The sequence below is a fragment of the Capsicum annuum genome, chromosome 5, assembly GCF_002878395.1.
Source record: "Capsicum annuum cultivar UCD-10X-F1 chromosome 5, UCD10Xv1.1, whole genome shotgun sequence".
Classification (NCBI taxonomy): Eukaryota; Viridiplantae; Streptophyta; class Magnoliopsida; order Solanales; family Solanaceae; genus Capsicum; species Capsicum annuum.
This window is the reverse complement of record NC_061115.1, coordinates 220,877,340-220,889,651: the sequence shown is the minus strand read 5'-3', so window position 1 is coordinate 220,889,651 and position 12,312 is coordinate 220,877,340.

The window sequence follows — 12,312 nt, the reverse complement described above, 5'->3', positions numbered from 1 at the left end:
AAGGGTTTTTAAGGCTCCAAAATATCGTCAAGAGCCTATCCAAGAAGTTTCGCCCAAAATCGACTTAGACGCCTACATTCCCAAACAATCCATGGGTAGACATGCAAAAACACAAAATATCATCATTTTTTAGTATTTTTGCTCATATGCCACAAAAAAGCCCCGTCCACCCCGCAAAACAAATATGATCCATTTAATAGGTCATTAGGGGGCGTTCAAGAAGTTTCATCCAAATTCAACTCCGACGCACACATCCTACATCAATCCATGGGCTAACACGCACGGATCTTCGCGAAAAATTCTAGGCAAAACTTCTTGGGCGGTTCTCCGATGGCCTATTAAATGGATCGGGTTGCTTTGACGTGGCCGTGAGAGCCATTTTTCAAGTCAAACAGGCGAAATGATAGAATTATGAGTTTTTTTTTTTTACTTTTGGTGGGTGTTAGCCTACGGTTCGGGGGGTGGGCTTGAGACCTTGGAAAAACTTTAGGCGGAAATTTTCTGGCGGTCCCTCGACGACCTATTAAATGGATCGGGTTGTTTTCGCGGAGTCATGGGAGTCATATCCTAAGTGTAACGGGTGAAGCAACAAAAATCACGAATTTTTTGAGACATAAGGTGGGTGTTAGCCTATGGTTTCGACGGTGGGCTAGAGCCTCGAGAAAAATTCCAGACGAAACTTCTCATGCGGTCCCTCGATGGCCTATTGAATGGATCTAGACGACCCATTTTCAGGTTAATTCGGTGGGTGTTAGCCTACGGTTCTTGGGGTGGGCCCGAGGCTCAATTGCAATTTAGGTTGAAAATTAATCGGGGACCTCCTGACCGTGTGTGGAGCGGGTGAGGGTGGCTAGACGTGGTTGACGGGGCCATTTGGGTGGTAAAACAGGCGAAACAGCGTGAACGAGCCATTTTCGGGCCAATTTGGTAGGTTTTAGCCCACAATTCTCGAGGTAGACCCGGGGTTCGGGCGAGGTTTGGGTTAAAAATTGACCGGTGGCACCTTGGTCGTGTGTGGAGCGGGTGAGGGTGGCCTGACCATGTGTGGAGCAGGTAAAGGTTGCCAAACGGGGTCGGCGGGGTCATTTGGGTAGTCAAACAGGCGAAACAATGCGAATGGGTAATTTTCAGGCAAATTCGGTGAGTGTTAGCCCACGGTTCTTGTGGCGTGCTCGGGGACTAGGCACAATTTGGGCAAAAAAAAGATCGGCGCCCTCCGACCATGTGTAGAGCGAGTGAAGGTGGCCCGACTAGGTCAGCGGGATTACTTGGGTGGTCAAACGGGGAAAACGGTGAAAATGGGCCATTTATAAGCCAAATCGGTGGGCTATAGCCCATGATTGTCAGGTTGGGCCAGGGGCATGGGCGCGTTTTGGGCCGAAAATTGACTGAGCTGCCCTGGGCAGGTTGAGGAGCGGCCTACTATGGGCCTTTGGGGTTTTCAGGGTGGGTTGCGTGGTCAAACGGGTAAAATATCGCGAACGGGTCATTTTTTTGCCAAATCGGTGTGCTATATAGCCCATGATTTTCAGGGTGGGTCTAGGGGCCGGGCGTGATTTTGGCCAAAAATTGACCGAGCTGCCACAGGCAGATTGGGGAGCTGCCTAGTGTGGGCCTTTGGGGTGTTTGGGGCGGTTAGGGTGGTCAAACGACAAAACGACGTGAACGGGCCATTTTCAGGCCAAATAGGTGTGCTATAGCCCACGATTTTTATGGTGGGTCCGGGGGTCGGACATGATTTTAGTTGAAAATCAATTGGGCTGTCCCAGGCAGGCTGAGGAGCGACCTAGTGTGGGCTTTTAGGGTGTTAGGGGTGGTCAAAATGGCGAAACAGCACGAACGAGCCATTTTCGGGCCAAATTGGTGTGCTAAAGCCCACAGTTCTTAGGGTGGTCCCGGAGGTTGGGCGTGATTTTGGGTGGTCAAACAGGTGAAACGGCGTGAACGGGCAATTCTTGGGCTAAATCGGTGTGCTATAGCCCATAGTTTTTAGGGTGGGATCGGGTGCCGGGCGTGATTTTGGGCGAAAATCGATTGGGATGCCCCAGGCAGGTTGGGGAACGGCCTAAAGTGGGCTAATTTTTAGAAAAGGGGCAATTTGGGTGGTCAAACGGGTGAAACAACGAGAACGAGGCATTTTCGGGCTAAATTGGTGTGTTATAACCTACAGTTATTAGGGTGGGCCCGGGATCTATGCGTGATTTTGGTCGAAAATAAATAAGGCTGCCCTAGGCAGGTTGGGGAGCGACCTAGTATGAGCCATTTTTAAGAACGAGGCATTTTGGGTGGTCAAACGGGCGAAACGGCGCGAATCGGTCTGCTATAGCATACAATTTTTTGGGTGGGCACGGGACCGGGCGTGATTTTTGCCAAAAATCGACTGGGCTGCCCCAAACAGGCTGGGGAACAGCCTAATGAGGGCCTTTGTGGGTTTTTGGGCGGTTTGGGTCATCAAATAGCCGAAACGGCGCGAACGGGCCATTTTTGAGCCAAATCGGTTTGCTATGGCCACGGTTTTTTGGGTGGTCCCGGAGGCCGGACGTGATTTTTGCAAAAAATTGACCGCTCGGCCCCAAACAGGCTGGGGAGCGGCCTAGTGTGGGCCTTTGTGGGTTTTTGGGCGGCTTGGGTCGCCAAGGAGGCGAAACGAGGCAAACGGGCCATTTTTTGGCCAAATCGACATGCTATAGCCCACAATTTTTGGGGTGGGCTCGGGAGCCAAGTGTAATTTTGGTCAAAAATTGATTGGAATGCACCAAACAGGCTGGGGAACGACCTAGTTTGGCGTTTTAGATTTTTTTTGGACGGTTTGGTTGGTCAAACGGGCGAAACAACGTGAGCGGGACATTTTCGAGCCAAATCGGTGTGCTATGCCCACGGTTTTTGGAGTGGGCCAGGGGCAGTGTGAGATTTTAACCAAAATCGATCGATCTGCCCCAAACAGGATGGAGAGCGGCCTAGTGTGGGCCTTTGTGATTTTTTCGGCTGTTTGGGAGGTCAAACGGGTGAAATGAAGCAAATAATCCATTTTTGGGCCAAATCGGTGTGCTATAGTCCACGATTTTTTAGGTGGGGCCGAAGGCCGGGTGTGATTTTTGCAAAAAATTGATTGGGCTGCCCCAAACAGGCTGAGCAATAGCCTAGTTTGGGCCTTTGTGGTTTTTTGGGCTGTATGGGTAGTCAAACAGACGAAACGATGCGAACGGGCTATTTTTGGGCCAAATGGGTGTGCTATAGCCCATGGTTTTTGGGTTGGGCCCGAGGACCGGGCGTGATTTTAGCCAAAAATTGACTGGGTTGTCCCAAACAGGTTGGAGAGTGGCCAAGTTTTGGCCTTTGTGGTTTTTTTGGTGGTTTGGGTGGTTAAATGAGAGAAACCACATGGATGGGTCATTTTCGGGCCAAGTCGGTGTGCTATAGCTCACAGTTTTTGCGGTGGGACCAGGGTCCGGGCGAGATTTTGGCCAAAAGATGATCAGGCTGCTCCAAATAGGCTAAAGAGAGGCCTAGTGTGGGCCTTTGTGATTTTTTGGGTGGTTTGGTAGGTCAAACGGGCGAAATAGCGCGAACGGGCCATTTTTGGGCTAAATCAGTGTTTTATAGACAATGGTTTTTGGGGTAGGCCCGGGGGCCTGGCGTGATTTTTTCCTAAAATCAACTGGGATGCCCCAAACAAGTTGGGGAGTGGCCTAGTATGGGCCTTTGTGGTTTTTTGGTGGTTTAGGTGCTCAAATGAGAGAAACAGCACGATTGGGCCATCTTCGGGCCAAACAGTGTGCTATGCTTATGATTATTATGATGGGACCGGGGGCTGGGCGTGATTTTGGTTAAAAATCGAACGGGCTGCCCCAAATAGGCTGGGGAGCGCCTAGTATGGGCCTTGGTCATTTTTTGGGCGCTTTAAGTCGTCAAACGGTCAAAATGGTTCAATCGAGTCATTTTTGGGCCAAATTGGTGTGCTATAGCCCACAATTTTTTGGGTGGGCCCGAGGGCCGGGCGTGATTTTGGCCAAAAATCGATCGGGCTACCCCAAACATGCTGGGGAACAGCCTAGTGTGGGCCTTTGGCTGGTTTGGGTGGTCAAATAGAAAAACGACGTAAACAGGCTATTTTCAAGTCAAATCAGTGTGCTATAGCCCTCGGATTTTGGGGTAGGCCTGGGGGCCGGGCGTGATTTTGGCCAAAAATCGATCGGGCTTCCCTAAACAGGCTGGGGATCGGCCTAGTGTGGGCCTTTCTTATTTTTTGGGCAGTTTGGGTGGTAAAACGGGCGAAATGGCAATAACAGGCCATTTTCAAGCCAAATCAGTAAGCTCACAGTTTTTGGGGTAGGCCCGAGGGCTGGGCATGATTTTGGCCAAAATTGACTGGGCTACTTAAAAAGGTTAGGGAGCGGCCTAGTGTGGGCCTTTGTGGGTTTTTGGGCGGTTTTGGTGGTCAAACGAGCGAAACATTGCAAACGGGCCATTTTGAGGCCCAATCGGTGTGCTATAGCCCATGGTTTTTGGGGGTGAGGTGGTTAGGTGACCGGGCGTGATTTTGGCTAAAAATCGACTGGGCTGCCCCAAATAGGATGGGGAGCGGCCTAGTATGGACCTTTTTATTTTTTAGGCGGTTTGGGTGGTCAAACAGGCGAAGGCGCGAATGGACCATTTTCGAGCCAAATCGATGTTCTATTGACCACGAATTTTGGGCTAGACCCGGGGGTCGGGCATGATTTTTTCCAAAAATTGATTGGTCTGCCCCAAATAGGATGGGGAGCGGGCTAGGTAAGCCTTTGTGTTTTTTTGGCGGTTTAGGTGGTTAAATGGGCAAAACAGCATAAACGACCTATTTTTGGGTCAAATCGATATGCTATAGCCTATGGATTTTAGGGCGGGCCCGAGGGACGGGCGTGAATTCGGCCAAAAATCGATCGAGTTACCCCGAACAGGCTTGGGAGCGTCTTAGTGTAGGCTTTTGTATTTTTTGGGTGATTTGGGTGGTCAAACGGGCAAAACGATGAGATAGAGCCATTTTAGGGATAAATCGGTGTGCTATAGCCCATGGTTTTTAGGGTGGGCTTGGGGGTCGAGCGTGATTTTAGCCAAAATCGACTAGGCTGCCCCAAACAGGCTTGGGAGTGGCCTAGTGTGGGTCTTTGTGTTTTTTTGGCGGTTTGGGTGGTCAAACGGGTGAAACGGCGCGAACGGCCATTTTCAGGCCAAATTGATGTCGTTTAGGCCACAGTTTTTGAGGTGGGCCCAGGGGTCGAGCAAGATTTTAGATAAAAATTGATCGGGCTACCCCAAACAGGCTTGGGAGCAGCCTAGTGTGGGCCTTTATGATTTTTTGGGCGATTTGGGTGGTCAATCGGGAGAAACGGCATAAACGCACCAGTTTTAGGCTGAATCAGTGTGTTATATGTCATAATTTTTTTGGTGTCCCCGGGGCTGAGTGTGATTTTGATCAAAAATAGATTGAGCTACCCCAAACAGGCTTAGCAACGGTCTAGTGTGGGCCTTTGAGATTTTTTAGGAGGTTTGGGTGGTCAAACGGGTAAAACGCTGTGAATGGGCCATTTTTGGGCCAAATTTATGTGCTATAGCCTATGATTTTGGGGTAGGCCCAGGTGTAGGGCGTGATTTTGGCCAAAAATCAATTGGGCTTCCCCAAACAAGCTGGGGAGTAGCCTAGTGTGGGCCTTATTATTTTTTTGGGCGGTTTGGGTTGTCAAACGGGCTAAATGGCGCAAACGAGTCATTTTTGGGCCAAATCGGTGTGCTATAGCACATGGTTTTTTGGGTGGGTCCGGAAGCCTAGTTTGATTTTTGCAAAAAATTGTCTGGGTTGCCCCAGACAGGATGGGGAACGGGCTAGTGTGGGCCTTTATGTTTTTATGGGCGGTTAGGTTGGTCAAACGAGCGAAACGGCATGAACGGGCCTTCTTCGGGCCAAATTGGTGTGCTATAGCACATAATTTTTTGGGTGGGCCCAGGGACCGAGCGTGATTTTAGCCAAAAATAGACCGGGGTTTCCCAAACAGATTGGGGAGCGGCCTAGTGTGGGCCTTTGTGGATTTTTGGAAGTTTGGGTGGTCAAACGAGTGAAACAGCGCGAACGGGCCATTTTCTGGCCAAATTGGTGTGCTATAACCTATGGATTTTGGGGTGGGATCGGGCGTGATTTTGGTGAAAAATCAATAAGGTTGCCCCAAACAGGCCGGGAAGGAACATAATGTAGGCTTTTGTGATTTTTGGGTGGTTTGGGTGGTCAAATAGGCGAAATGGCGTAAACAGGCCATTTTTAGGCCAAATCGGTGTGTTTTAGCCCACGATTTTTTGGGTGGGCTCGGAGGCCTAGCGCGATTCTTGCAAATAATCGACTGGGCTGCCCCAAACAGGATGGGGAACGGGCTAATATAGGCTGTTATGGTTTTTTAGGCGGTTCGGATGGTCAAAGGGGTGAAATGGCACGAACGGGCCTTTTTCAGGCCAAATCGATGTGCTATAGCACACTATTTTTTTGGTGGGCCCAAAGGCCGGGCGTGATCTTGTATATAAATCTATCGGACTGCCCCAAACAGGCCTTTGTGGTTTGTTTGGCGGTTTGGGTGGTCAAACGGGTAAAACGACGCGAATGGGTCATTTTCGAGCCAAATCGTTGTGCTATAGCCCACGGTTTTAAACTGAGCCCGGGGGTCGAGCGTGATTTTGGACAAAAATTAATTGGACTGCCCCAAACAGGCTAGGAAGTGGCCTAGTGTGTTTTTTTGGGCAGTTTTGGAGGTCAAACGGGCGAAATATCACAAAAGAGCCATCTTTAGGCTAAATCGGTGTGCTAAATCCCACGGTTTTTGGGGTGGGCTCGGGGGTCGGGCATAATTTTGGCCAAAAATTGGCTGGGCTGCCCCAAACAAGATTGGGAGTAGGCTAGTGTAGGCCTTTGTGGTTGTTTGGGCGGTTTGAGTGGTCAAACAGGCGAAACGGCACGAACAGGTAATTTTTGGGCCACATCGGTGTTCTATTGCCCACAGTTTTTGGGGTGTGCCCAGGGGTCGGGCATGATTTTAGCCAAAAATCAACTGTTTTAGGACTTTGTTGTTTTTTGAATGGTTTGGGTGGTCAAATGGGTGAAACGGTGTGAACAAGCCATTTTTTGGATAAATCGGTGAGCTATAGTCTACGGTTATTGGGGTGGGCCAGGGGCTGAGTGTGATTTTTGCCAAAAATCAATTGGGCTGCCCCAAACAGGCTGGAGAGCGGCCTAGTGTGGGCCTTTGTGGTTTTTTGGGCGGTTTGGGTGGTCAAACGAGCGAAATGGCACAAACGGGCCATTTTCAGGCCAAATCGGTGTGCTATAGCCCATGATTTTTGGTATGGTCCTAGAGGCCGGGTGTGATTTTGGGAAAAAAATGACTGGGCTGACCCAAACAGGCTGGGGAGCGGCTTAGGGTGGGCCTTTGTGGTTTTTTGGGCGGTTTGAGTCATCAAACGGGCGAGACGATGCAAATGGGCCATTTTCAGACCAAATCAGTGTGCTATAGCCCACGGTTTTTGGGATGGGACCAGGGTCCGGCGTGATTTTAGCCAAAAATCAACCGAGTTGCCCCAAACTGGCTGGGGAGCGGCCTAGTATGGGCCTTTGGGATATTTGGGCGGTTTGGATGGTCAAACGGGTGAAACAACCCAAACGGGCCATTTTAGGCCAAATTGGTGTGCTATAGCCCACAGTGTTTAGTGTGGGCCTGGGGGTCGGGTGAGATTTTGTCCAAAATTCGATCGGGTTACCCCAAACAGGCAGGGGAGCGTCCTAGTGTAGTCTTTTATTGTATTTTGGGCAATTTAGGTGATCGAACAAGTGAAACGGTGCGATCGGGCCATTTTTGGGCCAAAAAGGTTTGCTAAAGCCCACGGTTTTTGGGGTGGGCTCGGGGGACGAGTGTTATTTTGGCAAAAATCATCTAAGTTGCCCTAAATAGGATTAGGAGCGGCCTAGTGTGGGCCTTTCTAGTTTTTTGGGCGGTTTGGGTGGTCAAACGGGCGAAACAGCACGACCGGGCCATGTTTGGGTCAAATAGATATGCTATATCGCACGATTTTTAGGGTAGGCCCTGGGGTCGGGCATGATTTTAGCCAAAAATCAACTGGGCTACCCCAAACAGGATGGAGAGCAGACTAGTGTAGGCCTTTATGGTTTTTTGGGCGGTTTGGTTGGTCAAACGGGTGAAACGACGCGAACGAGGCATTTTTGGGTCAAATCGATCTATTATAGCCCACGATTATTGGGGTGGGCCCGAGGGACGGGCTTGATTTTTCTCAAAAATCAATTGGACTTCCCCAAACAGACTGGAGAGCAGCTCAGCATGGGCCTTTGTGGTTTTTTGGCGGTTTGGGTGGTCAAACGGGCGAAATAGCATGAACGGATTATTTTTGGGTCAAATCGGTGTGCTATAGCCCACGTTTTTCTGATAGACCTAGAGGTCGAGCATGATTTCGGCAAAAAATCGACCAGGCTGCCCCAAACAGATTGGGGAGCGGCCTAGGGTGGGCCTTTGAGGTTTTTTGGGCGGTTCGGGTCATCAAACTGGCAAAACGATGCAAATGGGCTATTTTCAGGCCAAAGCGGTATGCTATAGCCCACGGTTTTTTGGGAGGGACTTGGGGACGAGCGTGATTTTGGCAAAAAATCGACTGGGCTGCCCCAAACTGGCTGGGCAGCGGCCTAGTGTGGGTTTTAGGGATTTTTTAGGCGGTTTGGATGGTCAAACAGGTAAAATGGCGCGAACGGGTCATTTTTCGAGCTAAATTGATATGCTATAGCCCACGGTTTTTGGGATAAGCTGTGGGCAGGGCGTGATTTTGGCCCAAAATTGATCGGGTTACCCCAAAAAGGCTGGGGAAAGGCCTAGTATGGGCCTTCGTGGTTTTTTGGGCGGGTTGGGTGGTTAAACGGGTGAAACGGCAGGAACGGGCCATTTTTGGGCCAAACCGGTGTGCTATAGCCCATAGTTTTTGGTGTGGGCCCATGGGCCCATCGTGATTTTGGCCAAAAATCAATTGGGTTGCCCCAAACAGGCTGAAGAGTGCCCTAGTGTTGGCCTTTGTATTTTTTTGGGTGGTTAAACGGGCGAAATTGCAAAAAAGGACCATTTTTGGGATAAATTGGTATGCTACTGCCCAAAGTTTTTGGGTGGGCCCAGAGGTCGGGCGTGAATTTGGCAAAATATCAACTTGGCTGTCCCAAACAGGCTGGGGAGCAGTATAGTATGGGCCTTTATGGGTTTTTGGTCGGTTTGGGTAGTCAAACGGGCTAGTGTAGGCCTTTTTGTTTTTTTAGGTGGTTTGGCATGAACGGACCATTTTCAGGCCAAATCGATGTGCTATAGCACACTATTTTTGGGTGGGCTAAGAGGTCGGGCATAATCTTGTATAAAAATCTACTGTACTGCCCCAAATAGGATGAGAAGCGGCCTAGTGTGGCCCTTTGTGTTTTTTTGGTGGTTTGGTGGCAAACGGGCGTAACGGCGTGAGCGAACCATTTTTGGCCAAATAGGTGTGCTATAGCCCACGATTTTTGGGTTGGACCAGAGGGCCGGACATGATTTTGGTCAAAAATCGATCGGGCTACCCCAAACAGGCTAGAGAGAGGCCTAGTGTGGGCTTTTATGGGGTTTTTGGTGGTTTGGGTGGTCAAACGTGAGAAACGACACGAATGGGCCATCATCGGGCTAAATTGGTGTGCTATAACCCACAGTCTTTGGGGTGGAACCGGGGACAGGCATGATTTCTACTAAAAATTGATCGGGCTACCCCAAACAGGGTAGAGAGCTGTCTAGTGTGGGCCTTTGTGGGTTTTTGGGTGGTTAAACAGGCAAAACGGCTCAAACGGGCCATTTTCAGGCAAAATCAGTGTGCTATAGCCCATAATTTTTAGAGTGGGCCCAGGGTCTGGGCATGATTTTTGTAAATAATCGATCGGGCTGCCCCCAAACAGGCTGGGGAACGGTCTAGTGTGGGCCTTTCTAGTTTTTTGGACGGTTTGGGTTGCTAAACAGGCGAAACGGCATAAACGGGCCATTTTCGGGCCAAATCGGTATGCTCTATCCCATGATTTTTGGGGTGGACCTGAGGGTCATACATGATTATGGATAAAAATCGATTGGTCTCCCCAAACAGGATAATGAGCGGACTAGTGTAGGCCTTTGTGGTTTTTTGGGTGGTTTGGGTGGTCAAACGGGTAAAATGGGGCGAACAGGCCATTTTGTGGCCAAATCGGTGTGGTATAGCCCACTGTATTTGGGAGGGGCCTCGAAGGTCGCGCTTGATTTTAGCCTAAAATCAATCGGGCTGCCGTAAACAGGCTGAGGAGCAGCCTAGTGTGGGCATTTATGTTTTCTTGGGTGGTTTGGGTGGTCAAACAGGCAAAATAGCACTAACGGGCTATTTTTAGCATAAATCGATGTGCTATTACTCAAGATTTATTAGATGGGCTCGAAGGCCAATCGTGATTTTTCCAAAAAATCAAATGGGCTGCCTCAAACAGGTTGAGCAACGGCCTAATTTGGGCCTTTATGGGTTTTTGGACGATTTGGGTGGTCAAACTGGCAAAACGACAGAAACAGGACATTTTCAGGCCAAGTCGATGAGCTGTAGCCCACAGTTTTTGGGTTGGGCCCAGGGGCGGGTGTGATTTTAGCAAAAATTCAATCGGTATATCCCAAACAGTCTGGGGAGTGGCCTAGTGTACGCCTTTGTGGCTTTTTTGGTGGTTTGGTTGGTCAAATGAGAGAAACAACACGAATCTGCCGTCTTCGGGCCATATTGGTGTGCTATATCCTACGATTTTGGGGTGGGACCGGGGGCCAGATGTGATTTTGGCTAAAAATTGATCGGGCTGCCCTAAACAGGCCGTGGAGCCGCCTAGTGTGGGCCTTTGTAGTTTTTAGGGTGGTTTGGGTGGTAAAACGAGATAAACTGCGCAAATATCCCGTTTACTAGCCAAATCAGTGTGCTATAGCCCACGGTTTTTAGGGTGGGCGCAGGAGTCGAGCATGATTTTGGCAAAAAATCAGCCGGGCTATGCCAAACAGGCTGGGGAGCGGCCTAGTATGGGCCTTTCAAGTTTTTTGGGCAGTTTGGGAGGTGAAACAAGCGAAACGGTACGAATGAGCCATTTTCGAGTCAAATAGGAGTGCTATAGCCCACGATTTTTGGGGTGGACCCACGGGTCATGCATGATTATGGCAAAAAATTATTTGGGTTGTGCCAAACAGTATGGAGAGCGGACTAGTGTAGGCCTTGATGGTTTTTTGGGCGGTTTGGGTGGTCAAACAGGTGAAACGGCGTAAATGGGCCATTTTGAGGCCAAATTGGAGTGCTATAGCCCATGGTTTTTGGGGTGAAATCAGGGGCCAAGCATGATTTTAGCCAAAAATAGACTGAGCTACCCCAAACAGGCTGGGGAGCTGGCTAGTGTGGGGCTTTGTAATTTTTTGGACGGTTTGGGTGGTCAAACGGGTGAAACGGCACGAACGAGCCATTTTCGAGCAAAATCAATGTGCTATAGCCCACAATTTTTGGGGTGGGCCCGAGGGTCAAGCGAGATTTTGGGTAAAAATCAAGCGGGCTGCCCCAAACAGGCTGAAGAGCGGCCTAGTGTGGGGCTTTATGTTTTTTTGGGCAGTTTGGGTGGTCAAACGGGCGAAATAGCGCAAACGAGCAATAATCAAGCCAAATCGATGTTCTATAGCCCACGATTTTTTAGATGGGTCCAATGGCTGGGCGTGATTTTAGCCCAAAATCGACCAGGTTGCCCCAAACAGGCTGGGGAGTAGCCAAGGGTGGGCCTTTGTGGGTTTTTGGGAGGTTTAGGTCGTCAAACGGGCGAAACGATACAAGTTGTCCATAAGATAAATCAGTGTGCTCTAGCCCACGGTTTTCGGGTGGGACTGGGGCCGGGCGTGATTTTGGCCAAAAATCAACTGGGCTTTCCCAAACTGGCTGGTCAGCGGCTTAGTATGGGTCTTTTGGATTTTTTGGGCAGTTTGGATGGTCAAATAGGCCAACCGATGTGAACGGCTTATTTTTAGGCCAAATCGGTGTGTTATATCCCACGATTTTGGGTGTGGGCCCATGGACCAGGCGTGATTTTGGATAAAATCCAATCGGGCTGCCGGACACAGGCTAGAGAGCAGCCTAGTGTAACACCCCGTACTTAATTACGTGCATTAGCCATTGTTATATGTGTTGGAGTATATGTATTGATCCTAAGTTAGGTATATATGAGTTTAAGTATGAGTATTGATTATTTTGAGATGGTTTCAAGTGTAT